Source organism: Xenopus laevis, chromosome 5L (assembly GCF_017654675.1).
Source record: "Xenopus laevis strain J_2021 chromosome 5L, Xenopus_laevis_v10.1, whole genome shotgun sequence".
In the NCBI taxonomy this organism is placed as follows: Eukaryota; Metazoa; Chordata; class Amphibia; order Anura; family Pipidae; genus Xenopus; species Xenopus laevis.
Window position 1 is genome coordinate 69,388,901 of NC_054379.1, and position 16,394 is coordinate 69,405,294.

Below are 16,394 nucleotides of genomic sequence, written 5' to 3' on the forward strand. Positions count from 1 at the left end.
CAGGCTGAGCTGTCAAAATCGGGACTGTCCCCCAGAAACGGGACAGTTGGGAAGTATGCAGTAGGGCCAATAATACACCAGGCTGTTTTCTCTGTGTGCATAACAACGCTGGTTTCTCGACTTACCTCATGACAGAATGCCCTGCCTGTCTGAATACAGATGGAGCAGATTTCAGCACTGAAATGCAAAAGTATGCATTTTTACTCCAATGGCAGTGAATCGGATATGTGTATATGTATAACTGTATTTGTAGAGCTCTGTTATTGAGCCGCAACACTGTACAATGCATAAAAGTGCAATACATAAAAGTACAATATATAAAAAGTACACATAGGGAGGACAAGTCACATAATAGATACAATAATGAGGAGATTCAGTTTGAGTGCTATCTGGTAAGAGACACAGTAGGAAGGAGGTCCCTGCTCTGTAGAGCTTACAGTCTAAGTGAGTGCATGGCTAACATACAGGCACACATTGGAGGGGGAAAAGTTTACAAGGTAAAGGCATTTTCTAATAGGTACCAGGATTAGACTAGTGTTCTAGTGCTCCAAAAGGTGATTTTCTTTTCCTCTGCCTGTGTTGAAACACAGGCAGAAAAACAGCCCTGTGTGTCATGTCGTGGAATCTCAGTAACCATTAAGAGAAGAGGTACGCTTAGAAAAGTTAAACGTTGCAACTATATAAAAAAAAAAGTATGTTATCTTATTTAAGGACTAATCATTGTCAGTCTGTTGTTCATTTTTACTGAAGGTGGCGCTGTGAACTAAGGGGACTTTTCTGTTTGGCAGAGCAAATAGATTTTTCAGTGCATGAAATATGAGTAGAACTTTTTGTCCTTTCTACACTTTCTGTATTTCTGATTGTTATACTATATTGGGTCTGCAATAAATTCCAACATTTACAGCTAGCTAGAGATCCTAAAAAACAATATAACTATTAAAGAATATTTTCAAGTATTTGCTGATAAACTCAGTTCTAAAACAACACTCTGTTGTGTCTTTTGAATGTGCAAGCAAAAGCATAACTTCCACTTTAGTAAAAAAATGCTGCAAATTATGTATCACCTAGTAGTTGATTCTCCATACCCTTTATTAGTCTATTAGCCACTCGTTGAACTCTATTCTGGTAAATATGCTAGTGCTCAAGAAAAATTCCCTAAAAAGAAAGTGAACCTAACCTTTATCAAGCCTGAACACTTGTGTAATAAAATCACTTAAATAGCTGTGTTAAGGGGAAGGGCAGGAGCAAGAAACATTGCATGGTTTTTGGCAAAAAAAACCCCACTTTACAACACTTATCGGGGGGCTGCATCATGAATTTTCTGGATCACATGGTCACCCTTGCAGTGGGTAAGCAGCCTGCACCCGAAGAGCGACTGGTATAGTACAGCATTTACTCTTTTTCTGTTGGTATTGTATGAGCCAGGGTTGGCAGTGGCAATTTGTCTATTAAGGATTATTCAATGGCACATACTGCATGAAATTTTTTTTTTATCAAAATTGATTATTTAGATAAAGCAGTGTTTTACATGCGCTATTTTATGTATTATATATTTATAGAGACCTGCAGGGATATAGTTCGGGATATAGTTTCAAGTACCAACCATTTTTTTTTTTAAATTGTTGTGCTCCGTTTACAAATTTACAATGTTCAGAGACTACAGTTGCTTTTATTCCCTGCATGCAGAAATAATCATGAAAACAATAGTATATATATTATAATTCTGAACAAAAGAGATAAAACAATTAACATAGTACAATATGTGGGATACTGATTCAGTATTGATTCTGGTGCACAAGGTCAAGCCGGAGGGGGAGAGAATAACCTAATTAAACTAAAAAACTCCATATATCTAAAACTTTAAACCATTAACTATTTTTCATGATATAAAGACACATATCAGATATACTGTATATTTTATTATATTCACAAAAATACAACGAATTACCCAAGGGTGCCTAGAGACTGCCAGTGCCAAATATTGTATGTATAGTTTACTGAGATTTCTGACTAGTATAGATCAAAATCTCACAGCAGAAATGGAGCAGAGTAAAGCGCTACTGACAGGAAGCTTTAAAATGTGAGTTACACAGGGAAAGACAGAGAGTGAGGTGTAAACTGAACACACACAACTTCTGACTGTACACATTGTGACCTGACAAGGTGTTTGAAAACCTGATGTATTTTTTGTGTTATCCTACTGATGAAATCTGTATTTTCCTTTCTGATCTTTTTATTAAAGAAAACTGCCTTTATTTTTATGTACATTTCTGCAGGCTGAATAAAGACCATGTCTTTTTAGGCCACACATAGCCTATCCTCCAATAGAGTACAAATTCTGACAAATGCAAGTATGCCTATCTACTCCAAACTACCAAATTGCAGAGCTTTTCTAAATTTAGAGATTTTGTGAAATTTCTGAAAATCACCCCATCACTAGCTAAAACATAATACATTTGAATGAAAGTTTTGCAGGCACAAACAAGCAGTCAACTGCAATGAGGACCTAAAAATAAAATGCAATAAAATAAACTATTATTTATGAAGCATGTTTACTGTTTATACTAATTAACAAAAAACGTAGCCCAGACACCTGATTATTAAAGGATAAGTAAACCTTTAAAATAAGTGAATGTAAAATTGATGAGGGTGCTATTCTAAGCACTTTTGCAATGTACATTCATTAGTTATTTATTTTTAATTCCAAGATATTAAAGGATACATGTACTGATAATATGAATGAATTTTGTTACAACATTTCCACCTGCTGGTCATTTTCCGACCATTCTGACCACCAAGTAGTCAAGGAAAAAGTTGTCAGGAGAAAGAAAGAGGCTGCTCTGATGTTCTTCTGTTTACTACGGTAATTTCTTCTGATCAGGAAAAAAATTAGAAACCTTTCACAAATCTTTCATAAGCAGAAGAACATCAGAGCAGCTCTTTCTTTCTCCTGGCAACTTCTTCCCTGACTACTTGGTGGTCAGAATGGTCGGAAAATGACCAGCAGAAGTGTTTAGAATAGCACCCTCATCAATTTTACACGCATATATTTTAAAGTTTTACTCCTTTAAGGAGTGCACCTTGTTTGTCAAATAGATATACAGGTACAGTATTAATAATCAAGAGACGGAGAGGACACGACTATTTTGGGCACTTGCCAACATAATTGGATAAAAAGAAATTAAAAAGTCACCCTTTAAAATTAGAAGGCCCAATTATTTCCACAGTAGGAAGGTTAGCAAATGTGTAAAATAATTTGTTAAGGAATTACTACTAAACACAGTAAGAAACTAGACAGCTGTGTATTATGCTTAATTAAGGATTATTAGCTCTACTATACACAGTAAACATACACTCACAAACACACAATATGACTGTGCATGTGGCAGTAAGCATATCTCCCCATGATTTTATAGTAAAGTGAAAGTGTCAGTTCATTAACCAGCTTTCTAAGCAGCCTTGTGCCCATGGCCAATTGCTATATATATATATATATATATATATATATATATATATATATATATATATATATATATATATATATATATATATATATATATATATATATATTCTGACAGCAGCAGCCGCACTTTTTTTTTTATTTTTATATATAAAAAAACCAGCACCAAGGGTCATGAAGTGCAAAAACTTATATTGTTACATAATCTGTATAACCGACGTTTCGGTCTCCATTGTAGGGAGGGGTGTGTGTATGTTTGCTGGGTTGTCATTTGGAGGGGTTGAACTTGATGGACTTTGTCTTTTTTCAACCCAATTTAACTATGTAACTATGCAACTATACAACATATTATGTAACAATATAAGTTTTTTGAGGTTTCCAGCAGATACAGCATTATCTGAGATAAGCCAATGTCCATAACTCACTTAGGCATAATTAGGCACAAACAATTTAAGAAAATAAAAACTGTGATCACTGACTTACTGCGCAGTGGAATGGATAACAGGTCAAGTGGCAATATTTCTGGTATCTATGGCAACTGGCAACATTATGTGTGTTACCAAAAAAAAAGCTTTATGGCAACTGACTTCAAGGCAGATATTTATATGGCAACTTTTCATGATATTGCTGTGAGATTGCTGTGCATACATCCAATAAATAACACAATTTATAACACTGCTTACTTCTTGTTAATAGTCCTCATTGCAAATGTTATCAGGGAAACAACGCCACTAAAACATGTTCTCTGTTCCATGGAAATTCTTACCATGGCAGCAGTCACCTCAGTAACAGTTTTCACAGCCATGGCAACATTATCCATGACAAGTGGTACCATGATAAATTTTACAGTGGTCTTCTAGGCAGCTGTTGACATGATGCTGGTTATGCTGGAAATCTTTTCTGTGCTACATATCCCTATATCCCACTTTTTTATCACCTTTGTAACAGTTTCCATGGCGCCCATGTCTATGAAATCTGTCACCATGGCAATGGTTTCCATAGTATCTGTCATTACTGTAAAACTTCTTTGAAACAGTTTCCATGACAATATTCTGCCCTGAAATTGGTACTACTTTCCATAACAGCTGTCCCCATGGTAACACATACCTCAATAATGATTTCCAAAAGAATGATCTCAGTGGAAAAGTTAACCAAATCTACAGATAGTATAGATATATTTCCACTGATACAAGCTCCATGACAACTGTCTCCATGATAATTGGCCTTTATAGCAAGTTGATCCATCGTAAAGTGTGCAGTGATGAATGTAACAAAACAAATGACAAGATCTCCTGGTGAAATGTCACCATATCAAAAAGGTAATTGTTCATGATACAACTTTTTGATGTTGCAACAATATTCATTACAGAATTAAAGCCTTACAATAAAAGTATATCACATATAATATATACAGTATATTATTATATATATTACTATTATTATATATAATAATGTTATTTATAATATATTAATGAGAAAAGAGATTCCTGAGGAGATACACAACATGATTTGACTGCTCAAGGCTGGACATCACATTCTTAACACATGCTCTAATCTAAAAGAACCACATTTCCATTTCAAAAAAATGAAATTTGGCTCTTAGGGGCTGATTTATCAAAGATCGAATGTTAGAGGTTTTTTTTACCTTGAATGAACTCAAATGACCTTGAAACTCGAATAGTATCTTTTTTAAGAAAAAACTCGAATGTCTAAAACTTGAACGAATATTATAGACTCGAAAACTCAAATCTAATTTGACTAAACTAGAATGGAGTTTTTTCTCTGAAAAAAGTTGAATGTCAGGAAGGCGATTAACATCTTCAAATGTCTCACTGGACCTCTGCTATTGATTTCTACATGAACTCGGTAGGTTTTAGGGGGCAATTAGTCAAATTCGAGTTGTTCTCAGGGTCAAAGTATGATAAATTTTAAATTCGAGTTTGGATTATTCCCAACTCGAGTTTTGACCAAAAATTCAACTAGAAATTTTGAATTCAAATTTACAATTGGAACCATAATAAATCTGCCCCTAAATGTTCCCAAAGGCAGATTTTTCTGCCCCTGAAAACCTACCACATTCTTTTGACTGAGGCAGGGTTCTCACCTTGTCTCATGGAAGGAGCAGCCCTGGTGTTTAATACATTTCTATGTATCTGTTTTTGTTTAAGAGATGAAATAAACAGAGCTTAAAAAAGAAATCCACATATAAGATATTTTGACTGTAATATATCATAAACGTAAAAGAATCTGTACCCATGTTGTCAATATTTTACATTGATGCTGTAAGTATATTCTTTGTTTGGAAGCATATTTGTGGGACTTAGTATGAGTTATCTGGCCTTGTCTGTCTCTCTTGAACTCACCACATGCCACAAATACGCAGTAAATGATATACAGACATATCCATGTTATTCTACACTTCTAAATTGATTTATCCTTACATTTTCTCCCCTGGAATTGTTTTTAATCTATTTGACAAATGTAAATATAAAAAGAAATTCTGACATTTGTTCCCAAATATAAGGCACAATTGCACGTTATAGGAGTTTTGTTTGTCAGAATGGCAGTGTAGTCATTAGGGGTGAACAATACTGGGGCCCTGCAACTTCATATTGTACTTGTTTTCTTATGTTACAAACAATGCTAAATTATACAATTATACAGATTTCTGAAGGTGGACAGATGACTCTTGTTCCCTGCGAGCTAAAGTACTCCAGTCAAAGCAGAGCAAGCCTATACTTGGAGTTGTGTGCCACCATTATAAATCTTAGTATTATTATCATCTGTCATATATAAAGTGTCTAACACATTTATGTAGAGCTTTACAAAGATTGTCTATGATTCACATGAGTCCCTGCCCCAGTGGAGAATATAGTTTAAGATCCCAATCCTTTTAACACCCATTAACGTAAATTTTATCAGGCGCCAGTTAACTTGCAGAGGAAACTTACACATGCACATGGAGGACATAGAAACTCATCACAGATAGTACTTAAGCCAGAATCAAATTCAGAATCCCAGCAGTGTAAGGCAGAATTACTACACAGTGGGGGTGATTTATCAATGTTTAAATGTGGGTTTTTAAGTGCAAGTTTTTTTGAGCAAAAACTCACAAGCTGGAATGATAACTTTAAATCAAGCATGCATTAAGCTAAAAAACCTCAAAAGTCAAAAAGGTCATGTAGAAGTCAATGGGAGTTGTCCTAAGCAAATTATAAAGGAATTTTGTCACTGTAAACAAATCACATCAGTTTATAGTGCTGCCCCACCAGAATCCTACACTGAAATTTGTTTTTCAAAAGAGCATTTTTTTGATCTTTACATTTTAAATCTAACATGGGGCTAGATATGTTGTCAGTATCCCCGGTGCCCTCAGTTCAGTCATGGGACTTGGGCTTTGATAAACTTTAGTCAACCTTTATTGCTGCACTGCAAATTGCAGTGATATCACCCCTTCCCTGCCTCTATAGGCAAATAACATGATAACAGCTCCCTGACACCAGCATTGCTAAAAATTCTTCCTTGCCCATCCTAGTGGTAGATACTGTATGAGAATAACACTCAATAGTAAAAATCCAAGTCCCTCTATGACTCATCCAGTTACATTGACTAGGAGAAACAATTTGTTATCTGAAAGTAATTCAATTGTGGAGTGCTGGCTCTTTCCTTGTGTTTTGTAAAGCTTGTCAAGTTGAGGTATTTGAGTGTTTTTGAACAATTTTATCCTTTCAAATTTTTTTATATACAGATTTTTAATAAATAAAGTAACATTTTTTAACAATTTTTAAATTGTAAGTTTATTCGAAGTTGAAATAAAACTCGAACATTTCACAAATCCAATAAATCAGGCCCATTGTGTTTGCAAATAAAGTTGAATTGGATTGATGTATTGGATTTACCTGTACCTATTCTCATCATTATATCTCATCTGGTGATGCCAATATTAAACATGAAACCCCATAGATGGATGGTATATAAGCTTGAACTAAACTGAGATACAGTCACCTTCATTTGTAAACAACTCTTTCCTGAGTCTAATTGGTTATCTGTAGGAGATAATGTTGCTGTTAATTAATTGGCCAAGCAGGATTTTATACTGTAGCATATATTTTATTTTAACAAAACAAAATGAGGGATTAGCTAATCTTATTCACAATACTATCTGGATAATGTAAATCATTTAGTCCAATCTAGGTATGGGACCTGTTATCCAGAATGCTCGGGTTATAGGGTTTTCTGAATAAGAGATCTTTCCATAATTTGGATCTCCTTACCTTAAGTCTACTAAAATATCATTTAAACATTAATTAAACCCAACAGGATTGTTTACACACCAATAAGGAATAATTATATTTTAGCTGAGATCAAGTAACAACTGTTTTATTATTACAGAGTAAAAGGAAATCATTTTTAAAAATTTCAATTATTGGATTAAAATTTTATGGGAGATGGTTTTCCTGTAACTCTGAGCTTTCTGGATAACGGATCTGCAGATAAGGGATCCCATACCTGTATGAGTTTATGCTAGCTGCATAAAGTTTGTAGTCTCCAACAAAAGTATAAAAAACGGGTTTGCCAGATGAAATTTATCAAAATGCTCCTGAAAATTTCAGTCTTTATACACTAGCCATTTGAACATTTGCCAGACTGCACATAAAGAAAACTTTAGAGGGACTGTATTATTAAATTACAGATGAATAACAATAAATGTTTCCTTATGATCCTTTATGACGGGTTCTAGTATCATTTAACAAGAATATGAAATACGGTTGCCAAAAGTCTAACTTTTAAATCTGTTACATGTAGAATGAGTTAAACTATGCTCAATCAGATGAAATAAATCAGTATTTCGAAGAACTATAAATACCTATTTGATGCCTATCAAGGGACAACATATGAGTCCAAGTATGTCCTGTGTTGTGAGAACTGAAATTATGTGTTTTAGTGGTACTCATACAAACGGACACTAATAGGGGCACATTTACTAAGGGTCGAATATCGAGGGTTAATTAACCCTCGATATTCGACCATCGAAGTAAAATCGTTCGACTTCGAATATCGAAGTCGAACGATTTAGCGCTAATACTTCGATCGAACGATTAAATTTACGATTAAATCCTTCGAATCGAACGATTCAAAGGATTTTAATTCATCGATCAAACGAATATCCTTCGATCCAAAAAACATAGGCAAGCCTATGGGGACCTTCCCCATAGGCTAACATTGAGTTCGGTAGCTGTAGCTGCCGAACTAGGGGGTCGAAGTTTTTCTTAAAGAGACAGTACTTCGATTATCGAACGATCGAATAGTCGAACGATTTTTAGTTCGAATCGTTCGAGTCGAAGTCGTAGTCGAAGGTCGAACTAGCCCATTCGATGGTCGAAGTAGCCAAAAAAACACTTCGAAATTCGAAGTTTTTTTTATTCGAATCCTTCACTCGAGCTTTGTAAATGTGCCCCTTAATGTTTAATTTAAAATGCAATTTCAAAAATCACAGATGTAGCACTTTTACACTTTATGCTATAAACTGTGGGGATGATTTATGATATATCAATATAATTTATTGATAATGCGGTTGCTACTCATGTTGTCACATTGCTTAACTCGTTGTTAGCCAAAATGTGGAAAACAGAATCCACACCCACATTTCCTTGCATTAGGAACTAACAATACAGAGGGGAGACACCTATAAAACATGGCGTTCTGGTGCTCAAAGGTGACGTTCATTTTATTCTCTTAAATATGGACTGTTAAAATGGTCTGTCAAATGTCACACTATCAGTTTGACAATCTCACTTTTAAATCTTTGTTCAAACTAATGCTTGGAGTGCAGAATATGACAAAACCTCTGGCATATTCGTCTGAGGTTTCTAGGACCAAACAAGCAATTTAAGAGAATAAAATATAAAGATTTTAGATTAATACTAATGATAAGTTAAATATAATAAAAATTGTTTGGTTCTGGAATTAAAAATATATATGGCTAGAGGAATGCTCAACCACCGAACCCCCACCCCATCATTACCTTACCTCCCCTACCCCCCACTTAGTTATAAGTTGAGCCAACAGGCCACATCATTTAAAATAACAAAACTACAAGCACAAAGAAAAACTAGTAGATAATGTACTATAGAAGCATTTTTTGTATTCATTTTTATTCATCGTATGAACATACAAATGCAAAGTACATACTGTCAAATGCTGTGAAAGAAAACCCAATAAATACAAAGTTTAAAAAAAAAAAAGCAAATATGAGTGCAAGCACTTGTGTTTTTTGCCATTATCCACACTCCAGCCCTTACTACAATGGTAAGAGTGGGCTTATCGACTCTAATGGGTGAAAAAAAAGTTTATCGCATGCCAGAGATTTGTCTCTCAATTTGTCATGCGTCAAGAAAATATTGTTGCCCATAGACTTCAATTCATTTCAGCAATTTCACTATTTTTCACATTACTATCAGGTTGTCTTGTACCCAGTCTATACAACAATTTTTTCCTAATATAAACTTTCTTTTGCAACTCTTTTCACTTTAGGTACAGTGTATAATCAAGTTTTTTCCATTAAAAAAGAGACGGTTAAAAAGAAATAGTTACATAGATTCCTAACAAGCCAATACCAGCAATTACATTTCAAATGATTTTATTTTCAGGTTACAATATGCACAAACAAATATAAAAGACAAAAAACTAAATTATAGAAGAAATATATAAAAAGTAGCATTGCGTGTTTGCCAGTGGAGTGTAGCATTTGTCTTTAGTCATCAATTATGAGACTTAATATCTGCGCTCTATGACATGCTCCACATACAGTCTGACCTGCTTTTATTTGCTCTGAAGTATATACTGTAACTTGATAAAGAGTTTCCCTGGCCAAGTTCCTTAGCAGGGCTTGTCACATTTTACTTTTGACAGGTGTTACCTGGACCACGAGTTCTGAATCATTCTGCATTGATTTAGTTCATACTCATCCTCCAGCAATGTGTGACTGTGGTTCATATTGATCAATGTCAATAGTGACTGAACCTTAAAAACATTTTGTTAATAGTAGTATGGTATTTAATAGATGAGATAGATAATGAAATCTTCAAGTTGTTGAAAAAATAATTAACTAATAAATTTAACTGTTTCAATGGAATTAATTCAGTTACTTTTCACAGTAAAATCTTTGTTCTCACAGCCACTGAACATAATCAGGGACAGAGTTAGGGGTCAGCAGAGCAACTGGGCATGCACTACTTCTGCCTAAATTGTCCCTAGGTCTGGTCCTTAAGATGGCCATAGACGCAAAGATCCTATCGGACGAATCGAGGATTCGTATGATTTTCGGACCGTGTGTGGAGAGTCCCGACATTTTTAGTCCGGCGGAGATCAGTCGTTTGGTCGATCGGACAGGTTTGATTTTGTCCAGACCGTCCGCCGGAACCCATTACGCTCTCATCGTAATCCGATCGTTCGGCCGCAGGGCCGAACATTCAGATTACCCCCGATATAGCCATTCCCGTTAGTGGCATATCAGGGAAAGATCGGCTCGTTTGCCGATGTCGCCAAACGAGCAGATCTTTGCGTCTATGGTAACCTTAAGTCACACATAGCAACCAACCAAATAATTAATCAACAGACAGCGTTTACTACTTTTTGATAGCATGGGTTACAAAAACTAGGTGAACTTTGTACCTTGTATTACAGTATGTAAAACCCTTAAAGGGTTTGTTTATCTTTAAATTAACTTTTAGGGGGGTATTTACTAAAACTCAAATTTATCTCTTTTTTTTTTAATTAAAACAAAGTCAACTTAACTCCCATCCACAAATTATATTCCATATTCCATATTTTCTTTTGGAAAAAGTAACTTGTGTGAGTGAGGGTTTGGCTGATGCTTAATATTATATTAAACAAGTGGAATTTTATCTGTACATATGTTTGCTTATGAATTATGACCATTAATTTTTTATTAGTTTAAACAAGGTTGGAAAGTCTGCATATTGTAATTAATAAGCTAAACATTTTATGGTTTTGTAAACCAAAGTACATGAGAGAAGGACTTACTTTCCAAAACAAATATACATTGGTGACAGAGGGTAGCCTGTTTGTGCCAGCTCATCCAAGTCTGTTTTTCTCATTATGAGGTGAGATTTCCTTCAGCCCCCTCCCATGTCTGGCATACACCAGCTTGCTGGCACACTGTTCATACCACATATCCCGTCATAACTGCTTTCAGCCTGTTTTTTTGGCATCAGTCACAACCAAATTATCTGCAGGTGGTAAAGGTTGTGTTTCTGAAACTCCCTGCAGGATCCTGTACACAGATTGGGGGTTTATATAACTACAAAAATACAGTTTAAGCACGCAGATCACTGAACATTATTTTTTACTCATTGTCATACATTAATGATTTGGGGATAAAACTGTTTAATAATTTAATCAGTAAAATCTAAAATTATATGGGGAACTGAAAATAGCATTTTAATATTTTGTATTTACGCTTTTTTAGGCAATAAACAGGAACAAACGACCCAATATTTTTTTTTGCTCTGTTATTTTGCACATTGCCCCTCATTTTGTTCTAATGCTGTTTAGAGCATACTCCTTAGGCTTACAGCACAAGGGTCATTTTCTATGCTGGTTTCTGATGACATGCCTATCAGTGCTCACATATGCCAGTGGCAGAAGAGAAAACAACTGTGTGCCATTATTAGTCTTGGAGTAGTGTGGAACTTTGGTACCTCAAACAGTTTCTAATCTTTAAGGCAAGGGCAGTGCTTTATGCTAGCATTTTACTGTGGTTATTAAAACACTGTTATTGGCATAGACTGCTTCCCATTTAGGGGATCACTTGCTACCAACACTCAAAAAAGCACAGGCCAAGAATTAGCCCCCAACTCTGACATTAGCTTTCTACTTTGCCAGCACCCTGAGCTGCTGCATCAGCCTGAGTGCAGGCACACATGGTGGATTTCGGTGAAGACCTTCAAATGCTTGCGTTTCTGAAACGTTCCCTGAAATCTGCTGCGTATGCCTGCACCCAGGCTGACACAATGGTTCCGGGTGCAGACAAAGAAGAGGCAGTATAGGTCAATAACAGCATTTCAACCATCAATAGATACAGTATTAATACAGTATTAGCTTGGATGTATGTCTAGCTGTGTATAATATTTTACTTGGGATACATTTTCAGCATGTTTTATACATCATAACATTCCCTACTACAATTGGTATTGTAAAATGGAGACCATGTAGTTCAATATGACACTAAATATAACTGCAGCAGACTATTGTAAGGCATTGACAATTCAAATTGGATGCTAACATATAAATATTATCTGTTATATTGTTTCATTTATGGAATCATTCTCCTCAAAAACATATAAGTAACAATTTAGAGCTGTATTGCTGGAGCTGCAGGGGAAGAAAGAAGTGTTGTATAAGAGGAGTAAATAGAGATATAGTAAATACAATGGGAACAAATAAGAACAAATAAGAAGTGTTGGCATAGTATTTTAGGCATACTATGTTCACTTGAAAATATTATTCCTTCCTTTTGTAAGGGTCGTGGCAAAAGGCCTTTTATATCAAATTACTTATTGTGTTTCATGGAGGAAATATAGTCTTGTGCATGTCTAAGCTCCCATGGTATCAATGGTAATCCATAGACATATACATGTGTCACATTAATATCAGAGTTAGAAGCAGATGAGATTAACTCAACTGCACCTCTGACTGAGACAAGATTCACCCAAAGGGCAATTAAATGACACAGGTACTGCGAAATGGTGTCATGCCACCACGTTACATTGACTACATGTGTAACTAGCAGTTAGGCAGGTTAATATAGATTTAAAAGGTTGAACTTGATGGACGTGTATCTTTTTTTCAACCTTACTTACTATGTTACTATGATTTGGGGTATACAGAGTCTCCAGTTTAAAAATATGTTGTGAACTGCTATACTCTCTAGAGGAATAATTGCCACTTATAGATACTTGCTGATATTATTTTTTTTTCAGTCATTTCTTAAAGGGGTGGTTCACCTTTTACTCCTCTCATATAGTAATTACTCCCACACACGTGTATTAACCTCTTGATCCAAAACTCGATAGTTGTAAAAAACTCTAGTGATTGTGTTTGGACAACCTCCTCAGGGTCCATTTAAGCATATCTATACTAGAACCCACAAATCATATACGTAATTAATTTATTGTAACCTTAGATGCGTGTATATAGAATCTTTTGTATGTCAAAATTAAACTCTAATAAATTCTATTAACTGAAATCGCTAAACAGCAGACCGCATACCTGTACTGCAAATTTGTGTCAAATAATAGGTATGCTGAGCTAACATTAGCCTATATAACTTGGTTATCTGTGCTATTCAGACTAATATTAAAAAGGCCTACATTTCTCTTCTAAAATTTATTTTTCTTCAAGAGAAATACTTTTTGGTTGACATAAGGCATTTACAGTTTGGCCACATTTCAGTGAAATATTATATCCGGTAAAAAGCACTGGCTGCAGGTAGTGGAGCTCGTTACAAATCATTCATTTTATTTAGGCTGGATTTAGAACTGTTTTTCTGGTAGTGTAACCATTAACAATAAATAAATAAATACATAATTCACTTGAATTCAGGTTAATGTGGAGGAACCCATATTTTATTGCATTTTATTAGTTTTCAAACCTGGGACTGAAATAACAACAAAATAGAAATTGATGAATGCATACAATATTATGTCATCTTGCAACGAGTGAGAATTGAGCATCATGTATACATATATTTAGGGCTTTTATATCCCTTTGTTGATAATACTACTGTGGCTAATAGTTTGGTAACTAAATTCCAGGCAAATAACTGTCCATTTTTTTCTTTTTTCAGTGTACAGATGAAGAATAGTTTAATGAATGATGGAGCAGATACTAATACAGGTATGGGATCTGTTATCAGGAATGCTTGGAATCTGGGGTTTTCTGCATAAGGGACCTTTCTATTACATGAATCACCATGTAGGGAAACTATACCCCTGAACATTGCAGGTCACTATAAAAAATATATTACAGTTCATATGTAAAGTACATCTTCATCTAAATAAACCATTTTCATAAAAATATACTTTTTAATTGTATGTGCCATTTGATAAGCCTTAATAGAAACTTGCCATTTCAAGTTTAAGGGTCACAGTTCACTGAGCTCACACATGAACCAATGGTACATAGCTCTGTTATTCTGTTACAGATAATTATCTCCTATCAAGTGATCTCTGAGGCAGCACACAGATCATCACAAAATGTTGGGTTAGGGGCCGATTTAAGACTTGTGATTATTTGGGAAACCCCATGTGAGTTCAGGAACTCACGCAAGGTTTCAGTTAAAAATAAACCTTGTTAGTTGAGGTCTTTTTCCCCAAGTGGACTTTCTTACATAAGAAAAGGCTCAAGCAGTCTTAAATTGGCATTAATGTAAAAATGCAGTATTTACTGATTAGGGTGAAAGTTAGACTTCTTTAATACATCTGCCCTGATCTGTTAGTTAAGAATTCATTCTGAAGGTATAGTTTCATACCTCCCAACATTATGGAAATAAAAAGAGGGACAAAAACATTTCCCCCTCATTGCGCAGTGAAACTTTTTTTTGACCATACCTACTTTGTAGCCACATCCCCTAATTACCATGTTCATTTTACAAAGTTTGGCAGGTTATGAAAGTTTGAACATATTTCTGTGGTTTTTTTCAGTTATTACCGTTTTGCTAATGAAGGTGAATTGCCCTTTAAGCTGTGAGTCTAACTTTTCCCAGGGGACCTCCTTATCTAAATTTTTACAATTACTTAAGTACTTATCTCAAAATTGTAAGTATCTTGGGGGCAAATTCACTAAGATTCGTAGTTGCGCCAATGTCCGCTTCGCCGCACTTTGCTAGGCGTATTTTCGCCATCGCTACGCAAATTCACTAAAATCCGAAGTTGCGCTCAGGGGAAGTGTAAGGTTACGAAGTTGCAATAGCATTAATTCGCCAAGCAAAGCGAAGTTACGCTAGCGATGCTTAATTTGCATACAGCGCCAAATTGAAGTTACAATGGAGGTGTATGTAGCATCACTACACAAGCCTGGGAAACCTTCAAAACAGCAAATAAAATTTTTATTTTGCCCTACACATGTGCTCACTGTATAGTTAAGGTGCCATGAGTTAGGAAATGTAGGGGGGAAGGAGGGTAGCCCCAAAAAAAATTTCGATCTTTTTCAGCCTATCACCCATAAAAAAAGAAAAAACGCCAGCGTTTTTTGCGACTTTTTAAACTTTTTTTGAAGCAATCCCTATCTACTCTATTGCACTTCGCCTGGTCTGAGGTGGCAAAGGAAGTCTGTCGTAAAAGGTAGCGTTTAGAAAAATGCGCGTGTCAGTGAATTTTGCGTAGTTACGTCCGTTGCGCAAATTCGCCAGGCATAAGTAATACTAGCAAATTTAGGCCAGTGTCCGTTAGTAAATCGGCGAATTGATGAAAATTCGATACGCTAGCGAATTAACGCTAGCGTTAGGCGCTTTGTCCTTTAGTGAATTTGCCCCTTGGTATCTGGTGGCTGTTCTGTGCTCTCTGCCAAAAGACAATTAAGTTAGAAACTTTGTTTCTTTTTCTGGCTGTTCAGTGCAGAGAAAGTCGGGACTTTTCAGTACTAATGCGGGACTGCGGGTTGAGCTGTCAAAAGCGGGACTGTCCCGCTGAAAACGGGACAGTTGGGAGGTATGTAGTTTTTTCCCAACTAAAAAGAATTCAATAATTTAAAAAATCCAGCAGGATTGTTTTTCCACCACTAAGTTAGGTTAGTTACTATCAAGTAGAAGGCACTGCTTTATTGTTAGAGATAAAGCAACTCAAAAATCTGAATTAATTGCTTAAAGGGATGGCTTGCATTTAAATTAACTTTTAACATGTTAAAGAATGTC